Source organism: Cnephaeus nilssonii (assembly GCF_951640355.1).
Source record: "Cnephaeus nilssonii genome assembly, chromosome: X".
Taxonomy (NCBI): Eukaryota; Metazoa; Chordata; class Mammalia; order Chiroptera; family Vespertilionidae; genus Cnephaeus; species Cnephaeus nilssonii.
In genome coordinates, this window is record NC_137071.1 from 41807980 (window position 1) to 41834686 (window position 26707).

The following is a 26707-nucleotide window of genomic DNA, read 5'->3' on the forward strand; positions in this document are numbered from 1 at the left end:
TCTCTTGATGTAGGCCTGCAAGCTTGAAAGGCACAACTGTGGTGTCTAGAAGTCAGCAGATATGGAGGGGAGTGTCCCAGTTTTTGCTGTCTTGCACCCTTAGTTGAAATCGCATGTGTCCAGTGGGGACTCACAGTGGCACCCAGCAACCGTCTGTTGGGAGAGCTCACAGTGGCTCCCACTAGCACCCTGTGTGTAGATGAGCTCAGGGTACCTACCTGTTGGCAATTCGCTTCTTTGGAGGTGTGTTTGCAGGCACAGAGCTCTGATGCGCTCTGAGGGGTCCTGGCACTGAGGTTGAGCAGCTAGGGTGAATGTGGGCTGTTATTTAGGAAGAGGGGTTTTGGAATTTCTGCTGCGGGGCAGCGCGACTTTGTCTGTACAGAATCCCACCCAGCAGGGACTCAAAGCAGCTCCCCAGAGAACCCTGTGGATGTATGGGCTTAGGGTTCCTTCCCTTGTCTGTGGCCGTGAGTTTGCTGGCTTTGGAAATGTGCATGAACTGGTGGTGCGTTTGCCTGCACAGATCCCTGAAGCACTCTGAGGGGCCCTGGCACTGAAGTTGCACACCCGGGGTGTCTGTGAGCAGTTATTTAGGAAGAAGCAGTTCAGAAATTCTACTGTAGGGCCGCGTGCCCTTGACTGTGCAGAATCACACTCTCGGGGGCTCTCAGTAGTTCCCAAGCACTGCCTGGGGAGTAGAGTGCCTGGGTGCCTACAGGCTGGGAATGCAGTGAATCCTGAGTTCTGGCGCTGGGGACAGGGAGGTTGTACTTACTGCTTTCAGTGGTGCACTTTTGGAGGTGAAGGTCTCAGGGTCCGTGCGTCTGCAGCTGGGGTGGCATGTCTTCTACCAGAGTGGCTGTAGTGTCCTGGTTTGCTTCCAAGACCAGACTAGGTGGTGGTGAGGCTAGGATTCTAGTCTCAAGCAGTTCTGTTCTTCAAGATGGCGGGGTCTCTGTGCCGCTGGTGTCCTCCCTGGAGTGTTTGCAGTAGCCGCGGGGTTTTGCCGTCTAAGACTGCCTGGATTGGAAGCCCCCTGGAAGAACTCCAGGGTCTAACTGTCCCTATTTCACTCACACACACACACACACACACACACACACACACACACACACACACGTCCACACTCACCTCTATCACTCCTTCACCTGATCACACACTCTCCCTCCCTACCTTCCTGCCATTTGCCATCTTCCTTCCTTCTGCCCAGAATTTATATGTATGCACTAATCACTGTGTCAATCATTTCTCAAAAAAGCATTTTTAAAAATAAAAATGAATTAAAGTGATAAATACAATGACAAATTAAAATGACATAACTCTGCTTCTGGACCATTCTTAGGATTGTGAGAATGACCTGATTGTTTTTTATCTTGTGTCCAACGAACAGTAAATATTTCAGGGTAACTACCTCAATTTGTGTTACTTCTTCCTCCCATTCCTAATGTTTAGGTCCCTTCTAAGTTCAGCCTTATGTTTCTCATGATGGACTCTGGATTCTCTAAGAATTCCCTGTTTCTCTGAATTCAGAGTAGAAATATGTCTTGTGAAAAGCTATTCAGTAATAGTCTGTTGACTTACAAGACCATCTTAATGGTCTTTCTTTACTTATTTTTTATTATTTTATTATTATTTAAGACCTTTACTAACAGGTTCTTGCAGTTTGTTGACTTTTTCAAAAACATCAAGTTGTAAACTTTTATTACAAATTAAAAATAAGGTTCTTAAAAATCTCTACTTGACCAGATATAAAACAATTTAAAAAGTTTTAAAGGTGTATTGAGAAAAACCAGGCCTTTTTTTTTTTTTCATAAAAAACACATTTGTCTTACCAAAAAGAGATGTATTTAGATAAAAATAATAAAAACCTCATGCTTCATAGATAATGCAGATAGTTCTAGTTATCTGGTCAATGGGCAAAAAAAGCAAGCACTTAGGTCTTCAGCCCCTATCTTTTGTTCACTTCTTATTGCTGAAATTTCATATTCATTTCTTCTTGTTGGATGACTAAACCAGGTGATGGTAGAGATGGTAAGCTGGCATTTTTTATTCAGCCCCACACTGCTCAGAATCAGGAGTGGATGAATTCTCAGCTGGTGGATTGTCTCTTTGCCAATTGTGGTTTAGTCTCCTTGTGCTTTTGTCTCTTTGCCATCTTGTGGTTTAGGGTTTTCTGGGCCTCTGCATTGATAATTGAAGTTGTGGGAGGTACAGATATTGAGGTGGCTGCTGACCTTGGGTCCGGTCTCCTTCATTTTCCTTATCTTCTTCATTGTCATCCTTGTAGGCTGTCTTTGGTGAGGACAGCCCTTGCAGAACCATTGTCTATAGCTCCGATACATATTCTGTCTCACTGGTCTACCTTGTTCTCCTGCATCCTGGTTGTCAGCACCCTCCATCACTTCTCCCTGCACAGGAGTGTTGGAATACTGTGGTCGAGGCTCATAGGGTCTCTGCATGTAATAAGTTGGGAACCTTCGCCTGCCATAGGGCTGGCACTGATGGGCCTGGCCTTCAGGAGCACACTCTGATTTTTCGTTCTTTCCCCAACTCTCTTCTGGTAATCCTGCTGGTAATTGCGTGGAGGATCCCTGCGATGTGGATAGCATCTAGTATAATGGCTACAGTATGCTGCGTATTTACGGCCTTGCACTGGAACTCCACTAAGGCCTGTAACATTTGCTGCCTCTGCACCCTTTTCTCCTTCAACAACATGAAATTCCACAGTCTCTCCATCTCCTACACCAGTGGTCGGCAAAGTCATTAGTCAACAGAGCCAAATATCAACAGTACAATGATTGAAATTTCTTTTGAGAGCCAAATTTTTTAAACTTAAACTTCTTCTAATGCTACTTCTTCAAAATAGACTCACCCCGGCCGTGGTATTTTGTGGAAGAGCCACACTCAAGGGGCCAAAAAGCCGCATGTGGCTTGTGAGCCGCAGTTTGCCGACCACGGTCTTACACTGACAAGGTACTTCCTGGGGTTATTCTTCCTTATGGCAAACTGGTGTACAAATACATCTTCCTTGATTTCATTCCTGTTGATGAAACCATATCCGTTTCTTACACTGAACCATTTTACTGTTCCAAAAACCTTTGTTGCAATGACCTTCTTGTCCCCACTGGCAGGCTCCGCCAATGTGAGACCTCCTGGGCTGCCTGTGGTGCAGGACTTGGTGTCTGCAGCACCAAGGGTGGAGGCTCTGGGGGGCAGCAGCTGGGTATGGGCTTCGCTGCTCAAGATTGCGGAGATAGTGACTGGGGCCAGCTTCAGCAGCTACAGTTCCTTCCAGGGTGTAATGGTAACTAGGAGGGTGGTAACTGCGATGGGGCTGCTCAGAGCTCTCTGGAGTCCACTTTCCGCTCCCGCTACGAATCGAACTCTTACTTCTTTGTTTTAAATTTTAACTGTGGTAAAATTCACATAACATACAAGTTACCATCTTAACTATTTTAAGTGTATAGTTCAATTAAATTTAAGTAAATTTATATTGTTGTGCAACCATCACTACCATCCATCTCCAGAACTTTTTCATATTGTAAAACTGAAAGTCTGTACCCTTTAAACAGCAACTTGCCATTTCCCCTCCTCAGCCCATGGAAACTACCATTCTATGTTTTTAAAACTTATTTTAAAGAGAGGGGAAGGGGGAGGGATAGAGAGATAGAAACCTCGATGATAGAGAAACATTGATTGGCTGCCTCCTGCACACCCCCACCAGGGAACCAACCCTCAACCTGGGCATGTGTCCTGACAGGGAATTGAACCAGTGACTTCTTGGTTATGGGTCCACACTCAGCCACTGAGCCATACCAGCCAGGCCTATATTGTTTTTATAAGTTTGACTACTCTAGATATCTCACATAATTGAACATATACAGTATTTGTATTTTTATGATTGGCTTAGTTTACTTAGCATAATGTCCTCAAAGTTCTTACATATTGTAGTGTGCATCAGAATTTCCTTCCTTTTTAGTGCTGAATAATATTCCATTATATATAAATATACCACATTTTGTAGTGGCACATTTAAAATTCCAATCATTGCAAATAATGGAGCTATGAGTCTCATATCTTTTGACCCTGGATGCCAATACAATTTTAAAAAATACAGTAGTGCTTTCTCACTTAGAGATGGTTGAAATTGGGCTCAAGGTTAGGGAAGATGAATAAATCATTGTGCTATATTTCAAATTAGAGGAGAAGATGAGGTTTCCAAATGGATCTAGTAATGGAGAATACTATTTGATGAGACTACCTCGTTACTTGAACAGAAAGTGTACAGTTAATCATGCTTCTTCTTGCTTAGGAATGATACCAATAACTGACTGGGAAGGATGTCCTTCTTGACAGAAGTGCACACAGTTCAAGAAGGGGTGTGCAAGGATGAAATACCTGGGTCAGCTACGTCAGCCAACTCAATCCTGCTGATAAATGGAGAGCTACTAGTAATTATACAGAAAGATTGTCTTTATAGTCTTTTAGGTTCTAGTCATAATTTCACCTGTGGCATGAATCATGCCATTCCAAAGTTCATGCCCTTTGCCACTGTCGTTTCTAACTCCAGGTGTACTTGGGAGTTGCAGACAGGAAATTATGGCATGAGTGGTAGGAGCAATAATGGCAGAGATTAGAGGATATAGGAGACATGGGTGCTATAGTTGAATGCAAGAGAAACTTAGGTCTCTTTAGTTCATACAGAGTTCTTTACCAGTTGCAGTGGTATGTGGCAAATATTTTTATTTAAATACTAGAAGCCCGGTGCACGAAATTCGTGCACAGCGGGGGGTTGTCCCTCAGCCCAGCCTGTACCCTCTCCAATCTGGGACTCCTGGAGGGATGTCCGACTGCCCTCTCACAATCCAGGACTGCTGGCTCCCAACTGCTTGCCTGCCTGCCTTCCTGATTGCCCCTAACCACTTCTGCCTGCCAGCCTGATCATCCCCTAACCACTCCGCTGCCAGCCTGGTTGATGCTTAACTGCTCCCCTGCCAGCCTGTTTGCCCCCAAATTCCCTCCTCTGCCAGCCTGGTCACCCCTACCTGCCCTCTCCTGCAGGGTTGATCACCTCCAACTGCCCTCCCTTGCAAGCCTTGTCCCTCACAACTGCCCTCCCTTGCAGGCCGGGTGCCTCCCAACTGCCCTCTCCTGCTGGTCATCTTGTGGTGGCCATCTTGTGTCCACATGGGAGCAGGATCTTTGACCACATGGGGCAGCTATATTGTGTGTTGCAGTGATGATCAATCTGTATATTACTCTTTTATTAGATAGGATAGAGGCCTGGTGCACGGGTGGGGGCCAGCTGGTTTGCCCTGAAGGGTGTCACAGATAAGGGTGGGGGTTCCCTTGGGGTGTGGGGCGGCCTGAGCGAGGGGCCTGTGGTGGTTTGCAGGCCGGCCACGGCCCCTGGCAACCCAAGGGGAGGCCCTGGTATCTGGAATTTATTTTCCTTCTACAATTGAAACTTTGTAGCCTGGAGCGGAGCCAAGCCTGGGGCTCCGGCAGCCATTTCTGTGGCAGTTAATTCACCTTCTACAATTGAAACTTTGTAGCCTTAAGCGGGTGAGCCCTGCCAGGGTGTGCAGAAAGCTTTGCTTCCCCTGTTGCCGCCGGCAACCCTGGCCTGCTCTCTCAAGCTCCATTCTGCCACCATTTGTTTGAATTTGTTTATCTTCTATAATTGAAACTTTGTAGCTTGAGTGGAGGCTTAGGCCTGCAAGGCTATGGAAAGCTTGGCTTCCTCTGTTACCTGGGAAACCTTGCTCTCTGTGGCTGTAGCCATCTTGGATTGGGGTTAATTTGCATACTCGCCCTGATTGGCTGGTGGGCGTGGCTTGGCTGGTGGACGTGGCTTGTGTAGCGGAGTGATGGTTAATTTGCATATTACCATTTTATTAGAGAAGATTTCCAATAAACTGCCTAGACAGGCTGTCAGGGCAGGATCCATCTCAAACCCTGCCCATTGCACTAACTGTTGAGGCTGAGCCCCTCTGCCAGGGGCTGGACCTTCTTGGACGCCAGGTGGTAGATGTAGAAACCATGAGAAGTTGTGGATGTATATAAGAAAGCCTTTATTATAGAAGCAAGTGGCCATAAAGCCATCAGACAAAACAGTCTTTCATAGCAATGTCCCATACAGGTAGCCGCACACCAGCTGATAAACCAAATACCAACATCAGTTTCTGTACCCAAAGTTATTACCTGAGCAGCTGCATGCTGCCCCAAGATTCACCACCTCACATAGTAGCAGCACCTGAGCTCTCTGCCTCTGCAGCTTCTCCAACCTCCCCAGCCTTTCCTGTACTCCTCTCACAGCAGCAGCAGTACACTGGCTGGTCAGTAACGTATTATACCACTTGGATAAAAGAGGCCTCCTGCCAATAGTTATGTCTATCATTTTGGCTACAGCAAGGCACGCGTGCACAGTACACCATAATTGTCCTTGCACCTATTTATGGTATCTTAGCCTTGAACATTCTGATTAAGATTCCCATGTTCAGAGTGGCCTTGGCCATCCGGCATATTATCAACAAGGTCTTTCACGCTCTGAGTTGCCTTGACTGTCCTGCGACTCTGGCATGGTTCCCACACAGGCTAATTACTAGAACCTTAGGATATTTGGGCTAGACCCAATATCACCCATACAGAGATGGTACTAGAAAATAATTGCTTGGGCTAAAATTAACACTTGACTGGTATGAGCCCCCAAATCTTTAATGGTAACTTTGTACTCTTAGCCTTGGCAAGTGTTTTTCTAGCCCCAAAATGGCAAAAGACCTGTAGATCTATAGCACTTTTCAAAAACTTCCCTTTCACTTTTTTCTCACTAGTGATACAAAAGAGATTGGTATATTTAAATATGCATACTCACATAGGTATATATATATATATATATATATATATATATATATATATATATGCATGCACATGCCCAAATGCAGTGTCAACATTTATTGAATGCAGAATACTATGTGGCAGGAAATAAGTACCAAGGGCAATTTAAAAAAAACACACTTACCCTAATCAGTTTGGCTCAGTGGATAGAGCGTCAGTCTGTAGACTGAAGGGTCCCAGGTTCAATTCCAGTCAAAATCAATAAAATATATTTTTAAAATTAAAAAAACACCTAATCTCTGCACACATAATACTTACAGTCTAATGGACAATTTGTGATACACAGAAAGGTAAAAATTGATTGCTGTAGAGATAAAAGTCTCTTTCTCTTCCATAACATTTATTTATTTTTATTCTGTGTGCAAAACTAATGCATGTTTCTTGCAAAAACTTCAGGGAATAATAATCCATAATGCCAGTATTTAGAAATATATGTTAATATTTAAATATATACTTTTCCAGATTTGTTTTACCCATACTTACAAAAAATGTCTTGAAAATATAATTAGAATCATAAAACAAAATTAAAATCATATTATGTATATCATCTAATAAACTGATTTTTCTTGATTGACAATATGTCATAAATATTTTCCATGTCATTAAACTAAAATAAACCATTTAATGGTGCTATAATATTCCATCCTGAATTATGCCATAATTTATTAACAAATACCCTAATTCACAACAAAGTGCATATACTTAAGTTTTTCTAAAGTGTCAAATACATAAGATATAAATAGGAAAACAAAAGTTACCTTTAATTCCACCATCCAGAAATAAACACTATTAATATTTTGGTGACTCTATAGCCAGATGTTTTTGTAGATATTATTATACATATTTTAAAAGGTGCCTACTAGCCCTGGCCAATGTGTCTCTCAGTTGGTTGGAGCATCGGCCTGTACAACAAAAACTGGTGGGTTCGGCCCTAACCGGTTTGGCTCAGTGTCGGCCTGCAAACTGAAAGGTCCCAGGTTCGATTCCAGTCAAGGGTATGTACCTTGGTTGCGGGAACATCCACAGTAGGAGGTGTGCAGAAGGCAGCTGATCGATGTTTCTCTCTCATCAATGTGTCTAACTCTCTATCCCTCTCCCTTCCTCTCTGTAAAAAAGCAATAAAATATATTTTTAAAAAAGTGGTGTGTTCTATTTCTGTTCAGGGCAATCAATAAATCTCTCTCTCTCTCTCTCTCTCTCTCTCTCTTCCTTACTCTCTAAATAAAATTTTAAAAAAGGAGCATACTATATTTGTCACCAGGATTTTCATATTATAACATATCATAAATATCTCTCAATACCAATAAATATAGGCAGACATAATCACATTGAATTTCTGAAATACATTTCACTGTACAGTTGTACTATAAGTTATATAACCAATACTATATTTCTGCATATTTGGATTGTTTCTATTTTGCATTGTTATTAACAACAATGTTTTGATGAGTAGTCTTATATATAAAGCTTTGTGCACTTATATAATTATTTCCTCAAGATAAATTCCTAATTGTAGAATTACTAAGTTAAAGAACACACAGAGAAAATAAAAATTTGAAAATTAAACAAAACTAACTCAAAAAAGAAGAAGAAAGAGAAGAAACAGTAAAATGGGTCCTGAAGGGATCTGGTCAGAGGAAAAAAACACACATATTTTTAAGGCTTTTGGGCTATAATGCCAAATTTTACTTCAAAAGTTTGGACCAATGTACATTTTCACTAATTGTAGGAGCTTCATATATATGGATGTTATTTTTGTACTATTTTGTTCAAAGGTAACTCCTTGTCTCAGTAATTTATGATTCAATTGATTTGCAAGTGTCACATTATCAACTATTCCATCTTTATTGGAATATTTGTGTATAATTTGGGCTTTTTATTTCCCATTCTTCTAAGTGGCACTACTTCTTCAAAATTCTCTCTCTCTCTCTCTCTCTCTCTCTCTCTCTCTCTCTCTCTCTCTCTGAAATTCTCTTAAAATAACAAACCATGTTAGCTCCCAATTAAATTCTTCTTTAGGTATTCAAATCTACAGAATTAGCCTTGCCTGTAGTAACTGCCTACAGGGTGATTTGACAAATGCCATTAAGTATTCCCACCTGAAAATATCTTCTCCAACAATCTGATTTGGCTCCCCCAAAAGACCTCTCTTTTGGTTATACCAAAGTTCTCAAACAGGTTGCGCATTCAATTATTTTGGGAGGTGTGTTTGTTTGTTTTTAAATACAGATATCTGGATCCCACCTGAGTCCTAGTGAATCAGACTTGCCAGGGTAGGCTCTGGCATCAGTGATTTAGATGTTTGGAGATCACTGGTTTCAAGAAAAAAAACAGCAAATTATCTCAAGAAAGCAAAAGTTAAAACCTGTATGTATTATCTGGCACAATCTTTCAGTCCTTTCTCCTAAACTGGATGTTAGCTTATTCAATTTGAACTAATTGTCACTTTGGAATAGGCCACCAAGGAGGCTTGAGCACTAAGAGGAAAAACTATACAATTGGCTTATTTTGGAAAGAAATGAATGTAATGCAGTGATCTCTGGACAGCATTGGGCTAAAGACCAGGAAGACCAATCCATAAACAAGGTGTATGCTAATTAGCATGTTAAGTATATTCAGCATGATCTTAGGTGATATTCAGATGTACATTATGTATTTTACCAATTATGTATTGATTTTTCTCATTGTCCTCCATTTATAGCATGATACAGGTTTTCCATTTATACTAGTGATGGAAAATAATTTTTTAATAAACATATTTATATTTTATTTTATAATTTTTAAAATTATTTATTGGTCAGAGAGAGAAGATGGCTGCCGACAGGAAGGCAGACTGCAAGATAGTGTGTGAGTGAGAAAACAAAGGTAGAGTGTGTGGTCGCACGGGGAGTGTTTGCTGGTGAGTTGAGGGACAGCTATACTCCAGGAGACTGTGGGGGACTGCTGCATGGGACTCCCCTGACCAGGCAGCCCCCACAGCTGCTGGGTTCCCTCCTGGATTGACCGGCTTGGACACGGACACCACACCATCTTGAAGGGGAAAGTGGATGTTATCGGGAGCCTGAAAACCCCGGGGGATCTACAACTACAGCACCCACTGAACAGCTGTGAACCCAAGAACACTGGTCTCCAATTGGCGCAAGCATGCAGATTCAGAGAATTTCTACACTCCCTCATGGAAAGAAGAGAGAAAACTACATAACCAGACACATGGAGAAGAGAGACCATGGGGAGACAAAGAAACAGCCCACATATAAAAGAAAAGCAGGCATTACCAGAAAAAGAAGTAAACGAAATGGAGGCAAGCAACCTGTCAGAGAAAGAATTCAGAGAAATGGTCATAAAATGGATGAAAATAATGGAAGACAAATTCAACAATATGTGTAAGAACCAATAAGAAATGAAGAAGAACCAAGAAGAAATGAAAAATGACATCGCTGCTGTAAAGAACTCAATAGAAAGCATCAAGAGTAGACTAGAAGAAGCAGAGGACTGCATCAGTGAGCTAGAAGACAAGGTAGGAAAAAATACCCAAGTAGAGCAGCTTCTACAAAAAAAAATTAAAAAGCGTGAGGAGAGCCTAAACGAACTTTGGGACAACACGAAACAAAACAACATCCACATAATAGGGGTTACAGAAGGAGAGGAAACTGGGTAAGAAATAGAAAACCGGTTTGAAGAAATGACAGAAAACTTCCCTGATATAGGGAAGAAAAAACCCACAAAAATCCAAGAAGCTCACAGAGTCCCAAACAAAATGAACCCCAAAAGACCAACACCAAGGCACATTATAATTAAATTGGCAAACACCAACGATAAAGTAATAATCTTAAAAATGGCCAGAGAGAGACAGAAAGTTACCTACAAAGGATCCCCTATCAGACTAGGAACCTATTTCTCAACAGAAACACATCAGGCCAGAAGGGAATGAAATGAAATATACAAAGTCATGCAAAGGAAGGGTCTGAATCCAAAAATACTGTTCCCAGCAAGGCTATCAATCAAAATTGAGGGTGAAATCAGGAGCTTCACAGACAAAAAAGGACTAAGGGAGTTTATTACCACCAAACCAGCAATGCAAGAAATGCTAAACGGTCTGCTGCAAGAAAGAAAGAAAGAAAGAAAGAAAGAAAGAAAGAAAGAAAGAAAGAAAGAGGAAGTGAAGAAGGAACAAAGGGGTAAAGAATAAAAATGGTGACAAACAAGTACCTATCAATAATAACTTTAAATGTAAATGGATTAAATGCTCCAATCAAAAGACATAGGGTAACGGATTGGATAAGAAAACATGACCCATATATCTGCTGTCTACAAGAAACTCACCACAGAAAAAAAAGACGCACACAGACTGAGGGTGAAGGGATGGAAAAGGGTTTTTCAGGAAAATGGAAATGAAAAAAAAAGCTGGGGTAGCAGTATTTATATCTGACAAATTAGATCTCAAAGTGAAGGACATAACAAGAGATAAGGAAGGCCACTTCATAATACTAAAGGGAGCCATCCAACAAGAAGAAATAACTGGTAAATATATACGCACCCAATACAGGAACACCCAAGTACATTAAAAAAAATCAAAAAACTTCTGGAGGATATCACGGGAGAGATTGACAGCAATACAATCATAGCAGGGGACTTTGATACCACACTATCATCATTGGACAAATCCTCTAAACAAAAAATCAGCAAAGAAACATCAATCCTAAATGACTCAATAGACCACATGGAATTAATTGACATCTTCAAAACATTTCACCTCAAAGCCACAGAATATACATTCTTCTCAAGTGCACATGGGTCATTTTCAAAGAGAGACCATATATTGGGTCACAGGCAAAGTCTCTTCAAATTCAAGAAGATAGAAATAATATCAAGCATCTTCTCAGATCACAGTGGCATAAAACTGGAAATCAACTACAATAAAAAAAATCCAAAAACACATGTAGACCAAACAGCATGCTATTAAACAATGACTGGGTTACCAGAGAGATCAAAGAAGAAATAAAAATCATCATGGCAACAAATGACAATGAAAACAAAACAATCCAAAATCTATGGGACACAGTGAAAGCAGTCTTTAGAGGGAAGTTCATAGCTCTACAAGCCTACTGCAAAAAACAAGAAACAATGGTAATAAATTACCTAACCCTACAACTCAAAGAGTTAGAAAGAGAGCAACAAAAAAAGCCCAGTGTAAGCAGAAGGAAGGAAATAATAAAGATCAGAGCGGAGATAAACGACATAGAGACCAAAAAAACAATACCAAAGATCAACAAAACCAAGAGCTGTTTCTTTGAAAGGATAAACAAGATTTATGAACCTCTAGCCAGGCTCACCAAGAAGCAAAGAGAGAGGACCCAAATAAACAAAATCAGAAATGAAAGAGGAGAAATAACATCAGACCCCACCCATATACAAAGGATTTTTATGGACAATTCTATTCCAACAAACTGGACATATTCCTAGAAAAATACAACCTTCCAAAACTCAATCAGGAAGAATCTAAACAGCTCAATAGGCCAATGACTATGGAAGAAATTGAAGCAGTCATAAAAAAGCCGCCAGCGAACAAAAGCCCGGGGCCAGACGGCTTCACAGGGGAGTTTTACCAAACATTCAAGGAAGAAGTAACACCTATCCTTCTCAGACTATTCCAAAAAATTCAAGAGGAAGGAACACTTCCAAACTACTTCTATGAAGCCAGCATCACCCTAATAGCAAAACCAGATAAAGACAACACAATGAAAGAGAATTACAGGCCAATAACCCTTATGAATATAAATGCCAAAATACTCAACAAAATTCTAGCAAATCGGATCCAGCAGTACATCAGAAAGATCATACACCATGACCAAGTAGGATTTATCCCAGGAATGCAAGGATGGTACAATATCAGCAAATCAATAAACGTGATACATCACATAAACAAATTGAGAGATAAGAACCACATAGTCATATCAATTGATGCAGAAAAAACACTCGACAAAATCCAACACCCATTTTTGATAAAAACTCTCAGCAAGGTGGGAATAGAAGGATCATACCTCAACATAATAAAAGCCATATATGACAAACCCACAGTCAACATCATACTCAATGGACAAAAACTAAAACCATTTCCCCTAAGAATAGGAACAGGACAGGGATGCCCACTCTCACCACTCCTGTTTGACATAGTACTGGAAGTACTAGCCATTGCTATCAGACAAGAAGAAGAAATAAAAGGCATCCAAATTGGAAAAGAAGAAGTAAAACTGTCCTTATTCGCAGATGACACGATGTTGTACATAAAAAACCCTAAAGACTCCATCCAAAACTATTAGATTTAATAAATGAATTTGGCAACGTAGCCAGATACCAAATTAATGCCAAGAAATCTACGGCATTTCTATACACCAATAGTGAACTTACAGAACATCATTAAAATGTCCATACTACCCAAAGCAATCTATAGATCCCATGCACTCCCCATTAAAATACCAATGGCATATTTCACAGACCTAGAAAGAACTCTCTAAAAATTCATCTGTAATAAAAAAAAGACTGAATAGTCTCAGCAATCCTGAGAAAGAACAACAAAGTAGGTTGGATTTCAATACTAGATTTCAAGCTGTATTACAAATCCACTATTCTCAAAACAGTCTGGTACTGGCACAAGAACAGACATATAGACCAATGGAATAGAATAGAGAACCCAGATATCGACCCAAACCACTATGCTCAATTAATATTTGACAAAGGAGGCATGAACATACAATGGAGTCAAGACAGTCTCTTCAATAAATGGTGTTGGGAAAATTCGACAGATACATGCAAAAAAATGAAACTAGATCACCAACTTACACCATACACAAAAATAAACTCAAAATGCATCAGGGACTTAAACATAAGACAGGAAACCATAAAAATACTAGAGGAATCCACAGGCAGAGAAATCTCAGACATATGCCAAAGCAATTTCTTCACCGATACCACTCCTAGGGCAATGAAAGTAAAGAGAAAATACACAAATGGGACTACATCAAAATAAAAAGCTTTTATACAGCAAAATAAACCATCAACAAAACAAGAATGCCCACTGTATGGGAGAACATATTTGCAAATGTTATCACTGATAAAGGTTTAATGTCCAACATCTACAGGGAACTTATACAACTTAATAAAAGGAAGATAAATTATCCAATAAAAAAATGGGCAACGGACCTAAATAGAATCTTTTCAAAAGAAGAGAGAAGGAAGACCAAGAGACATATGAAAACATGCTCAAAGTCACTAATTATCCGAGAGATGCAAATCAAAACGCCAATGCATACTATCTCACACCTGTCAGAATGGCAATCATCAACAAATCAACAAAAGACAAGTGCTGTTGAGGATGCCGAGAAAAAGGAATCCTCATGTACTGCTGGTGGGAATGCAGATTGGTGCAGCCACTGTGGAGAACAGTATGGAGTTTCCTCAAAAAACTAAAAATGGAACTCCCATTTGACCCAGTAATCTCACTTCTAGGAATATATACCAAGAAACTAGAAACACCAATCAGAAAGGATATATGCACCCCTATGTTGATAGCAGCACAATTCACGATAGCTAAGTTTTGGAAACAGCCTAGGTGCCCATCAGCAGATGAGTGGATTAGAAAACTGTGGTATATCTACACAATGGAATACTACGCTGCTATAAAAAAGAAGGAATTCTTACCATTTGAAGCAGCATGGATGGACCTGGAGAGCATTATGTTAAGTGAAATAAGCCAGGCAATGAAGAAAAATACCACATGATCTCACTTATTTATGGAAAATAAAAACCATTATAACCTGATGAACCAAAAGATAGATACAGAGACAGTAAAGCACTGAACATACTGTCAAATTACAGTTGGAACGATGGGGAGTGTTGGGGAGGGGGGGAAAGAGATCAACCAAAGTACTTGTATGCATGCATATAAGCACAACCAATGGACAAAGACACTGGGGGTGGGGGTGAGATGAGGACACACGATGGGGTAGGGGAGGCTGGGGGAAGATAATTGGGGGAAAAAAGGAAATATATGTACTACTACATGTAATACTTTAAACAATAAAAAAATAAAAATAAATTCAAAAAAATTATTTATTGTTTAAAGTATTACATATGTCTCCTTTTTCCCCCATTGAATTCTCCCTGGCCACTCCCACCCCCCAGCACATGCCCTCACCCACCTACTGTCTGTGTCCATGGGTTATGCTTATATGCATGCTTACAAGTCCTTTGATTGATCTCTTACCCCCCACTCCCCTGCCTTCCTTCTGAGGTTGGACGATCTGTTCAATCTTCTATGTCTCTTAGTCTATTTTTGTTCATCAGTTTATGTTGTTCATAATATTCCAAAAAAGAGTGAGATCATGTGATACTCATCTTTCTCTGACTGGCTTATTTCACTTAGCATAATGCTCTCCAGTTCCATCCATGCTGTTGCAAATGGTAAGAGTACCTTCTTTTTTATAGCAGCGTAGTATTCCATTGTGTAGATGTACCACAGTTTTCTAATCCACTCATCTGCTGATGGGCACTTAGCCTGTTTCCAAAACTTAACTATTGTAAGGGGTGCATATATCCTTTCTGATTGGTGTTTCTGATTTCTTAGGATTTATTCCTAGAAGTGGGATTACTGGGTCAAATGGGAGTTCCTTTTTTTAATTTTTTGAGGAATCTCCATACTGTTCTCCACAGTGGCTTCACCAGTCTGCATTCCCACCAGCAGTGCATGAGGGTTCCTTTTTCTTCACATCATCTCCAGCACTTGTTTGTTGATTTGTTGATAATAGCCATTCTGACAGATGTGAGATGGTACCTCATTGTCATTTTGATTTGCATGTCTCTAATGATGAGTGACTTTGAGCATGTTTTCATGTCTCTTGGCCTTCTGTATGTCAGCTTTTAAGAAGTGTCTATTTAGGTCCTTTGCCCAGTTCTTGATTGGATTATCTTCTTTTTGTTAAGATGTATGAGTTCCCTATCAATTTTGGAGATTAATCCCTTGTTGGATATAATTTTGGCAAATATGTTCTCCCATGCAGTAGGCTTTCTTGTTCTTTTTTGATGGATTTTGCTGTGCAGAAGCTTTTTATTTTGATGTAGTCCCATTTGTTTATATTCTTAGGTTCCATTGTCCTAGGAGCTCTATTGGTAAAGATATTGCTACGATATATGTCTAGTATTTTGCTGCCTATGGATTCTTCAAGATTTTTATGGTTTCCCATCTTACATTTAAGTCCTTTATCCATTTTGAGTTTATTTTTGTGTATGGTGTAAGTTGGTGGTCTAGTTTCATTTTTTGCATGTATCTGTCCAATTTTCCCAACACCATTTATTGAAGAGACTGTCTTGACTACCTTGTGTGCTCTTACCTCCTTTGTCAATGGAGCATAATGAGTTGGGTCAATTTCTGGGTTCTCTGTTCTGTTCCATTGGTCTATATGTCTGTTCTTGTGCCAGTACCAAGCAGTTTTGAGAACTGTGGCTTTGTAATATAGCTTGATATGTGGTATTGTGATCCCTCCAACTTTATTCTTCTTTCTCAGGATTGCTGTGGCTATTTGGGGTCTTTTTTAATTCCATATAAATTTTTGGAGAGTTTGTTCTAGGTCTGTGAAATATGTCGTTGGTAGTTTAATGGGGAGTGCATTGAATCTATAGATTGCTTTGGGTAGTATCGACATTTAAATGATGTTGATTCTACCAATCCATGAACACAGTATATTCTTCCATTGGTTTATATCTTCCTCTATCTCTTTTTTCAAGTCCTGTAGTTTTCCAAGTCATATTTATATTTTAAAAGGTGAGTCAATTTAAAGGGAAAAATTACTGACAGCAAGGGGATATAACAAAACTTTTGAATATGGTTAGAAATTAACTAGAGTTGGCTAAATACTGATAGTGAGATTCCTGAGGTAGATGCTTGGAAATTTAGTTGGGGCAGAAATTCTGAAGGGACAACCAAAATAAACGTTGTCTCTCTGGCAACTCTGCTCAGGGTAAGACCTAATTAATACTAACTACATTTGTGTCACTTAGATTCCTCACCTTATCTTGTGTTGGCTTTGACCTTATTTATTTAAAAGTCAGTCAAACTGCATAATTTTAACTAATGGAAATTGACCAGTCCAGCTACACTGCTGCCTGTCTGATATTCTATTGATGGCTTTAGGCTTCTTGCTGAATCAAATTCTGAGTCAAAGAAGAAGGTAAGAAATCTAGTTGTGTCTTAGTATTATGATATTTTTGTCACTGTGTATCATTTTTGTAGAAGATTTACTTCAAAACAGAACAAAAAACCCCAAGACTCTGGCATCTAGAATCCTTGTCAATAATGAGGGTTTGTAGGCAGATTCACATAATAGGCGCTCCTTCAAAAGTGCAAGTGTGTTTTCCAGTATGGGAGTAGCTGAGAGACCATGATGGAGAAGATAGTGCACTGAGTAAAAAAGAGAACGAGGTATTTGCTTCTCTTTGCTTAGAGTTCAAACTAGTGCAGGTCAGCTACCACTCAATGTGAAATGGCTATAAGGGTAGTGGGTCCTTCATGTGTGAGAAATGGATGAATCTGCTAGCCCTGTGCTCCATGGAGAAAGCAAAAGCATCCAAATAAAAATACTCCCTTACATAAACTGATGAACAAAAACAGATCCAGAGACAGAGAAACATTTATCAGATGCTCAAACCTCAGAGGGATGGTAGGCGAGAGTTGGGATAAGGGGGAGAGATCAACCAAAAGACTTATATGCATGCATATAAGCATAACTAATGGACAGAGACAGCGGAGGGGTGAGGGCATGTATGGGAGTAGGGTGGGGGGCAATGGGGGATATGGACACATGTAATACCTTAAACAATAAAAAAGTGAAAAATAAAAAATGTAAAGATGTATGTCATAAAAAAATACTCTCTTCCACTCCCTATTCTGAATCATGTGGAGTTGTCTCTTTAATAACCCACTTGCAGTTATTTTTCTGTCTAAAGGGTACTATTTGTCTGAAAGGTTAGTTTGTATAGCAAGCATGCCAAACTCAAAGGCTAACATGGGCCAAAGAAACAAGGTTTAAGTTTATGTGGGCCACAAAAAAACCAAAAGCTTCAATTTTCATAGAAACATAGGTTTATTTTGATAGAGACATGCTGAATACAAAGGGCTGAAATAAATGAGTAATCATAACAAAATAATAGAACATTTTAATAAAAATTAATATTTTTTCTTGAACATTAACCTACTAGTACTAGACACTGAATAACTGCACAAATTAATAAGCATAATGCAAATAAACTTATTTTCCTTGTTCTCCGAAAGCAAAATATTTCCTGTTGCACACACCAAGCAAGTCAGTACAAGACTAATGACGTGGCCATCGGCTGCTAAAATATTCACTGCTAATATTAGTGGAGAGAAATGGTGTGCCTGTGCATAAGGTGAGTAAGGGAAATGAATACAACATGATTATAGTAATCAGTCATTAGCGAATGTTGTAGTTCATTGTTAATAATTATGTATAACAGATATTGTAAAAATTAAGTTATGAAATTTTTATTAAAACGTTTCTTACATACTGTTATAATCCCTGGGCCGCAAAAATATTAGTTGTGGGCCACATGTGGCCCGCGAGCCACGTGTTTGACATGCTTGTTGTATAGGTTTAATTGAGGGATTAAGCACCTGACCTGGACTCTAAAGTAACAGACTCAGTATATATCCAAGGCTCCTTCACTTACTAGCTGTATTGCTTGATAGAGTTACTTTAAATTTTAATTTTCCCAACTTTAATATGGGTATACTAATACCTACGTCACATGCTTCTTGTGAGCCTGAAATAAGAGGACTGTTTAGTGGTAATACAGAGCCTGGCACATTTTAGTATATGTGCTGCCTACATAAGCACAACATTTTAAGCCCCCAATAAATATTAATTTTATTTTCTACTTCTATATGTAGTTAGTAAGGCATACTTTAAAACAGAATTCTATTTCTCCTTGACATATAGAGCTATGGAAGACTGATAGGCATTTTATCACAGCTAGATCATCTTGAGTTCTTAGAAGCAGATAAGCACTGCCCAGGCTTTCCTGAAGTCAGAGATTGCATTTTTCCCCTAGGTATTTCCAAGTACTTTTTGTCTTGCCAAAAAGGAAAAAAAAAACAAAAAAAAACAAACAAACAAAAAAAACAACAGGAATTAATCTAGTGCGAGAGCGAGTGAACGAGAGAATGTATTTGAAAAGACCATGCCCATTCAAGATCTTTAGTATTGTAAGATATACAGAACATCTAATGAATAAAATTTCCAGCTAAGCTGGGCTTTCTATTTTTTAATCATCTTTAAGAAAATATTATTTTCATGTATTATTTACTTAAGCCCTGGTTTAGGAGCTAGGAGATCTGGGTTGTTAGGAGCAGCATGCGCTTATAATACAAACCTATCTCCATTAATTCCTAGTTGTGTGATCTCATGTATATTTTGGTTTTGCTGCTTTGAGTTTCATTTTCCTCAACTATAAAATGCTCATAACATTTTTCAATGTTTTTTTTTAATGAGAGTTAAATGATATAATGTACATAATGTTCTTGACACATAGTAGAGACACATAGAAGGGTAACTATTATTGTTTTTACTAAAGTCCATCTTTCAAACACTTCTCTACAGATAACCTGCATCTGAACCTTCTGGAGAGTTTATTTAAAATGTAGATTCCTAAGTTCTTAAAATGTCTGAATCAGAATCCTAGGATGAGGCCTAGGCGTCTGCACTTTATTTAAAGGCCTCACCCATCTCCTCATCTGAGTTTGAGATATGAAAACTTTTCGAGGAAAAAAAGTCTGCACTTGGGTTTTTTGTTTGTTTATTTTCTCAGTGAGTTTTGGGGGAATGGAGGTCTTTTGGAAGCTGGAACTTTTCAGTCAGGGTGCTGAGGAGAGACCTTTCTATGAAGAGACTAGGGAAGCCGGGGAGTGTGTTAGGTTTGAATGCAAGGTCCAAAGAGTTCAGAAAATGTTGAGAGGGTACAAAACAGTGCAGGTGGAGATGGAAGTGGATTTATAGCTGACCTGTATGGAAATGAAAATTTAGGTGGGTATAGGACCAGATGGGCTTGAGGTTTTTAAGGTGACTGAGGAGGATGGAGATAAAAAGCAGGGACAGAGTCATTCTGTCTCCAAAGAGAAACTTGTTACATAGTTGTTTGATGCCAGGGACAGTGCATAGTCAACATTTTATTTTCACAGGTTAAATAATTAAATAAATAGATTACTAATTGGAGATATGATAAGGCTTCTCTAAATTGAAAAGCCTCTTCTCCCTGCAATAGTACACTCAAGTTGTTACAGGAAGATTACTTTCTAGTTGTTTGGCATGAGTTGGAAAATTGTCCTTTGCTTTCTAACTAGAGCATCTAAAACATTCATGTTTTGAAACATAAGGTGCTTAACATTACTTCACTAGACAGGTTATTTTTATATTCCCAGAAATCATATAATGTAAAGAGACACCTTTCATTGTTGCTATAATCGCTAGAAAAAAGGCATGACAGTAAATATACTGAGTTCCCCTACTAGTCATTTAATTAACTAGACATAAATACATATTTTATTTCTGCTATATTTAAATATTTTCAATAATACTTTCTATTTCTAGAGTATATGTTACTGGAGAACAACCACATTAATTAACTTACAAGTCATTTGTGGGATGAACAATAGATATCACTATATATATTTTTCAAAGAGATAAACTGAGTTCTAGAGCAACTAGGTTTTCAATAACAATGCAAATACAAATATGGCATTGGGGTGTGAGTAATGAAAGCATTTGTAATCTTTTCTACCAGTCTACGGTGAATATATGATGTTGGTTTTTTTTTAAGTTTTCTAAATATGGTAAGGAATAGAAGGGTTTTACTCTTACACTATGTGCTTCACTCTCTAATCTTTCACTTATTTTTAAAACCTCTGACATTCTATAAATACAAGCTTGTGGGTGACTTCCTTAAAAGTGTTGCCTGGGCCCCTACAGTAGAACCAACACATCAGCTTTGGGTTCCACATATCTTTACAAATTGACTGTAGATGAACTATATCCTTCTAGGATACCTCTCTTTTTCTGAATTGTGAACTTCCTCAAGACAGAGACTATATCTTTTATATTTACAGCCCCAAGGTCTACCACAGTGCCATAGCACACAATACATATTGTTGAATGAATGACTTAACTGAATAAAATGAATTACTGATTACCTTTCACTTGTCTTTTCCCATCCTCTTATCCCCTTCCTCAGGGAAACCGAAGAAAACATTTATGATTCATTTATATCTTGAATATTATTGTGAACTCCTAAAGAATCTAACTGAGACAAAATGGAAGCACTAAGAGACAGACATTTGTTTTCCAACTAAATTGATTTGAGCCAGTGATACTTATTCAAAAGATTTTAAAAAGCTACTTAGACATTAGAAGTAGTTTCTAAACTAAATAAATATACATATTGTAGGTGTCATTTTGAAACAAAACCAGTTTCATTTCATAAAGATAAAGGAGTTTGGAATCTTAAAACAGTAAGCATATCTACTCTAAAGAAAATGCAGTCTCAAGCATATATCAATCATAAAGATTTTTAAAAAACACCTTTATTGAATCATTTTTAAATGATCTCTTTTTAAAGGCTCTTTAAAAACTTGTCGTTATTCTTAGGATAAGATCCAAAATATCTAATGTGAACTACAAGCTAATTCATTGATTCTTTAAAAATATATTATCTATTACATATTTTAGGGTCAGAATATATGGCAGTGAATGAGGGTACAAAGCTTCAATTCCCAAGGAAATTAAGTCTGGGGGTGGGCCAGTGGGAACTAACAGATTATAAACAAATACTATAATCAATGAATAACATAAACTACAAAATAGACAAGGTAAATTCCAATGAAAGAAAGAGGGAGAAGGGAGAGAGGGAGGATGGAAGGAGAGAAGGGTATACTTGAATGAAGCATTGAAGAAATAAGAGGATGGGGAGATGCTCTCTTTTCTTTTCAGATTCAGATAGACTTTTCTTTCAAAATGAAAATGACCCCTCCTCCTAATACCAAGTAGTGCATGCACATTGTAAAATATTCAAAACAATACAGAAAGAGTTAAAGAAGAACATTAAAAAGCCTAATAATTCCTTCACATTTTATTTGCCTATATATTCATCTAGACTTTTTATGCATATTTACAACATATCCTATATAATAAAAGGGTAATATGCAAATTGACCCTAACAGCAGAACGATCTGGAATGCTTCCACAGGGGGAGCACCGCTCAGCCAGAAGCCGGCTCATGGCTGGCCAGCGCAGCAGTGGTGGCAGGAGCCTCTCCCACCTCTGTGGCAGTGCTAAGGATGTCCAACTAACAGCTTATGCCCGTTCTCCATGTGGAGTGGGCCTAAGCTGTTAGTTGGACATCCCCCTAGGGCTCTTGGGTTGCCAGAGGGATGTCTGACTGCCAGCTTTGGTCCAATCCCACGGGGAGCGGGCCTAAGCCAGCAGGTCTACATCCCCTGAGGGGTCCCAGACTGCAAGAGGGTGCAGGCGGGGCTCAGGGATCCCCCTGAGTGCATGAATTTTCATGCACCAGGTCTCTAGTTTTAATATAAAAATACATGCATGTAATTTATTTTTTCATTTTTAAAAAATTTCCCCATCATTGATTAAGGTATTACAAATGTGTCCTTATCCCCACATTGTCCCCCCATCCCCCAATTCTTCCCTCACCCTCACCCCCTGTTGTCTGCGTCCATTGCTTACATGCATGTAATTTCATACATTGCTTGTTTTCATCCCATATAATAAAAGTGTAATATGCAAATTGACCGAACGGTGGAACAACCAGTTGCTATGGCAGGCACTGACCATGGTGGGTGGGGGGCAGATGCTCAACGCAGGATCTGCCCCCTGGTGGTCAGTGCACTCTCACAGGGGGAGCACCGCTCAGCCAGAAGCCGGGCTCATGGCTGGCGAGTGCAGCGGCAGTGGTGGGAGCCTCTCCCACCTCCTCTGCAGGCAGTCAGTAAGGAGCAAGGGGTCCCGGACTGCAAGAGCCCCGGACTGCAAGAGGGATGTCTGACTGCTGGCTTAGGGAGCAGGCTGGGCTGAGGGACGTCACCCCCCCCTATTGGTTGCCTCCAGCATGCACCACAACCAGGGCCAGGGACTGAGCCTGCAATGAGGTACATGTTCTTGACCAGAATCCAATTTGGGACCCTTCAGTCCATGGACTGATGCTTTATCCACAGAGCCAAACTGGCTAGGACTGTTATTTCAATGATTAACATTACATACATCTTTGTCTACTTCTTTTCCTTAAAATACATTTCTGTATGTGTCTTGTTGGTCAAACAGTATGGATATTTGAGGCTTTTGACACATATTGACAAATTGCCTCAAAAATATTATATCAATTTGTAACAGCAGCATACAAGTGTGCCCATTTCATAGACTTTTCATCAACAATATTATCAGAATTTTATTCTTTGATATTCTGAGGGACAAAAAGAGAAATCCTATTTTAATTTTTATTTCTGATTACTAGTGAGGTTGAACATTTGAATTGCCTATCCATGTCCTTCTCACATTTTTAAATTGTGGTATTTATTTTTTAATCAATTTATAATAGCTCTTTAGGCACTAGTGATATTAGCCAGATATGTTTATCACACATTTAGCATTTTTTGTCAATTATGTTGTCTTTTAATTTTATCATAAACTAGTATTACTCCATACCTGTCATATGTCATGTTGAAATTTTTTTTCCAGTTTACTATTTGTCTCTTAACTTTACTAACCTTACATTTTGACATTCAGAAGCTTTACTTTTATTTATGAAGTCATATTTAATAGTATTTCCACTTATGGATTTTGTGTCATATTTAGAAAGTTCTACGTCCTCAAGGTTATACACATATTCGCTTACATTTTCTTCTACTTCTTTTATGATATTTTATGGTAAGCCATGTTTGCCTTAAGAATGTGTTAAGGAGTTGGTAATGTTATTACCATAAGCTTAATATCAGGCTTAATAACATTGCAAGATACTGAAGAATTCCTTTTACACATTCTAGGTAAAAGTTCTAGTATGTGATTATGTAATATAAGACAAAAACTGAGTAGACACACAGCACTTAAATCATATTCTCATACTGTCTAAAATGACAAGATCAAGCCTGCTGGAAAGCTGGTGGAGGAGGAGCTTATGAGGGATATTGGGGAACTGCTTGGAGTAAAATACTTATATCCCAGGCTGATAAAATGGCCTTCATGCTGAGGAAGCGTTCTCTCAAAAATTATGTGAGGGCCTACTATGAGCTGACTGGGGATGTGACAGTGAACAACAACAAAAAGAGGTTCACTGCTCTTAAGAGTTGAGGTACAAAAATAATACATTTTAAGATTAAGTGCTTTAAAGAAAATTAAGCAGGTAAGGAGATGGAGAAATTGATATGTTAAATAGGGTGGTTAGGGACGTCTTCTCTGGGAAAACCACAATTGAGAAGAGGCTTGTATGATGAGAGGAAAGATAAGAAGAAAAATATTCCAGCCTATGTAAAATGGTATAGGTGGGAAGAGGTTGGGTTTGTCGAAAAAAAATCGGAAAAAAAAAGCCAATATAGCTGGAGTGCTACTTGAAAAAAAAAACAAACACAGAAAAATGGGGAAAGAAACATGGAAACATTCTAAAAACTTGGGTAATGTTGTTTTTCTTTAACTGTGAAACTGGGAGTTAGATTCTGTGTGGCTTATTCTGGAGTTTCCTATAGGCATTACCTCCTAAGAAGACCTTCCTTAACTGCCCTTCACAAATTCCAACGTTATCAGATTTTCCCACCCGTTTACAATCACCGCCCCTTTTCAAGTAGTTCAGGAGTTACCATCTGAGATCCCATCTCTGACCACTCTTTTTTTGAAATTGCAATTCGTAGCTCTTTCTCACCCCTCTCTCTCAGTTTTATTCTCTCTCTGTCTATGAGAACTCGTATTTTGGTCTGTTTTTATTTCCGCTGTATTCCCAACATGTACAACAGTGTTTAACATACAGTAGGCGCTTAATAAATATATACATTGAATAAAAGGTAGGATGGTGTATGAACTAGTTTGGATTAATTGTGTGAAGCGACCTCAAGTTAAACTAATATCACATTTTTAGCTCTCTGAAAAAACGGCTTTAAGCCATTAGAAGGTGACGTGCTTCAGTTTTCAAAATGGGAAAGCAAAGGTTCCCACAATTCTCAGAACGCTAATTTCTCGCCACAATTCAAAATGGCGGAGGAAGGTGGGGCTTGTCACACTGTGGGCTTCACAAGCAGCTTTCCTTTTCCAGGCCAGAGCCCGCCTTGCCGCGTAGTCTTGTCGGCGGTCCTCCCTCCTCCCGCCAAGCCTTTTCGAGGAATCGCCTGGGATTGGCTAATAGGCTGAGGGGCGGGGGGGGGAGGTTGAGGCCCTGGATAAGGCATCATCACTTCCTGTTGTGGGCAGTCGTTTCCTGTCGCTGCTTGGTAACAATGGGGGAGATAATGGCTGCCTGAGCAACGTTTCCGAGCGGGCGCTGGGCTAGAGGCGGGTCTCAACCAGCGACTCATCGGAGGCGGGTCTGAGAGCGGCGAAAAGAGAGGCGCGCAGGAGCCTCAGCGGCGGCGGCCTTACCAACCAACTCGGATTCCAACAACTAAAACCGAGTAAGTGAAGCTTTGGGGGTCCTCTGAGAAATGGATGGAGAGCGAGAGGAAGACAGCGGAGTTGCGGCTGCCGCTTTTTCTCAAAATGGCCTGAGTGGCCTTGGTGGAGGAGGCTAGGCGCCGCTTCCGGACCCCAGGCGTTGGTTGCTGCGGGGGGCTCCGTGGCGTAGTCGCCGCTGCCATTTTAGTTGGGTGTATAGTCGACAGCTTTCCGAAGGGGATGGTGCTGGGGAAATACTTCTTTTCTGTGGCCGCGCTACCCGCAGCCGGGACCCTGCAGTCTTGAGAATTTGGGGGAGGGGATTTTCAAGTTTGGCCTCAGGCGTGAGAATCTTTTCAGGGTTTTCTCTCCTTGGTTCTTTGGAGACTTTCTTTGCCTCTCTCCGCCCCTTTAACTCGGTGGGCTGGGGTTTGGGAGTAGGGGCGGGGGGGGGGATCTGGCTGCTGTAAGTCAGATGCTGGGAATTCTTGGGCCTTTAGACTTCACAGGATTTGCAAAACCTCATTTTGAGCACTCATGCAGGGCACTATCAATTAGGCGCCCCCTGGGGCCATGATGACATCTTCCCTGAGGATCTGAGGCAAATGTGGTTTACTCCCTCGCTTGAATAACCCTGGAATATCCTTTGCCAGATATCACAGTAAGGATACCCACCCTTCCCTCCTCCCCTCCCCCCCCAGAAAAAAAGGAGGGAAGAGCAATTGCGTGTTTTACCCTTGTAAAGGGAGGAATTTGGCCAGATGATTTTCAAGTTAATTTCCGTTCAATCAGCCAACCCCCGCCCCCTAAAAAAAAAAGCCTAAGGGTCTTGGCTTCTGCGGGCGGTACCTGCCACGTACGCCATAGCTTTAGTAACTAGTATTAACCGGTTGGGCTTCTGCTTCCTGAATACTCAGTCCCTTTTTCCCTTATGCTGATTAATTTCAAGATGGAGGAGACAGCCACGTTCCTTCCCTAGACAGTTTCACCATACTTATTCCACAGGTTAGTCCTGGAATCTGAGGCCTAGCAGGTTTATTATCTAGGTCATTCTATCGTTTGGGGGCAAGGGGAAGCATTTATATAGGGTTGTCATC

At 39.9% G+C, this 26707-nt stretch overlaps 1 protein-coding gene and 1 pseudogene across 4 annotated transcripts in view; one reads left to right on the forward strand and one right to left on the reverse strand.

The window, feature by feature from the left end:
• Positions 1-2126: 2126 nt before the first annotated feature.
• Positions 2127-25813, reverse strand: LOC307095291 (Y-box-binding protein 1-like; annotated as a pseudogene). Its single transcript has 3 exons — positions 25599-25813; positions 2970-3238; positions 2127-2742 (listed from the first exon to the last, which is right to left on the reverse strand). The product of its transcript is annotated as a Y-box-binding protein 1-like (transcript).
• RLIM (ring finger protein, LIM domain interacting) overlaps positions 25446-26707 on the forward strand; it is a 28499-nt gene continuing 27237 nt past the window's right edge. For all 3 annotated transcript variants that reach the window (XM_079765950.1, XM_079765952.1, XM_079765951.1), the window contains exon 1: positions 25446-25630. The gene's annotated coding sequence lies outside the window, so the exon portion shown is untranslated. The remainder of the gene's footprint in view (positions 25631-26707) is intronic.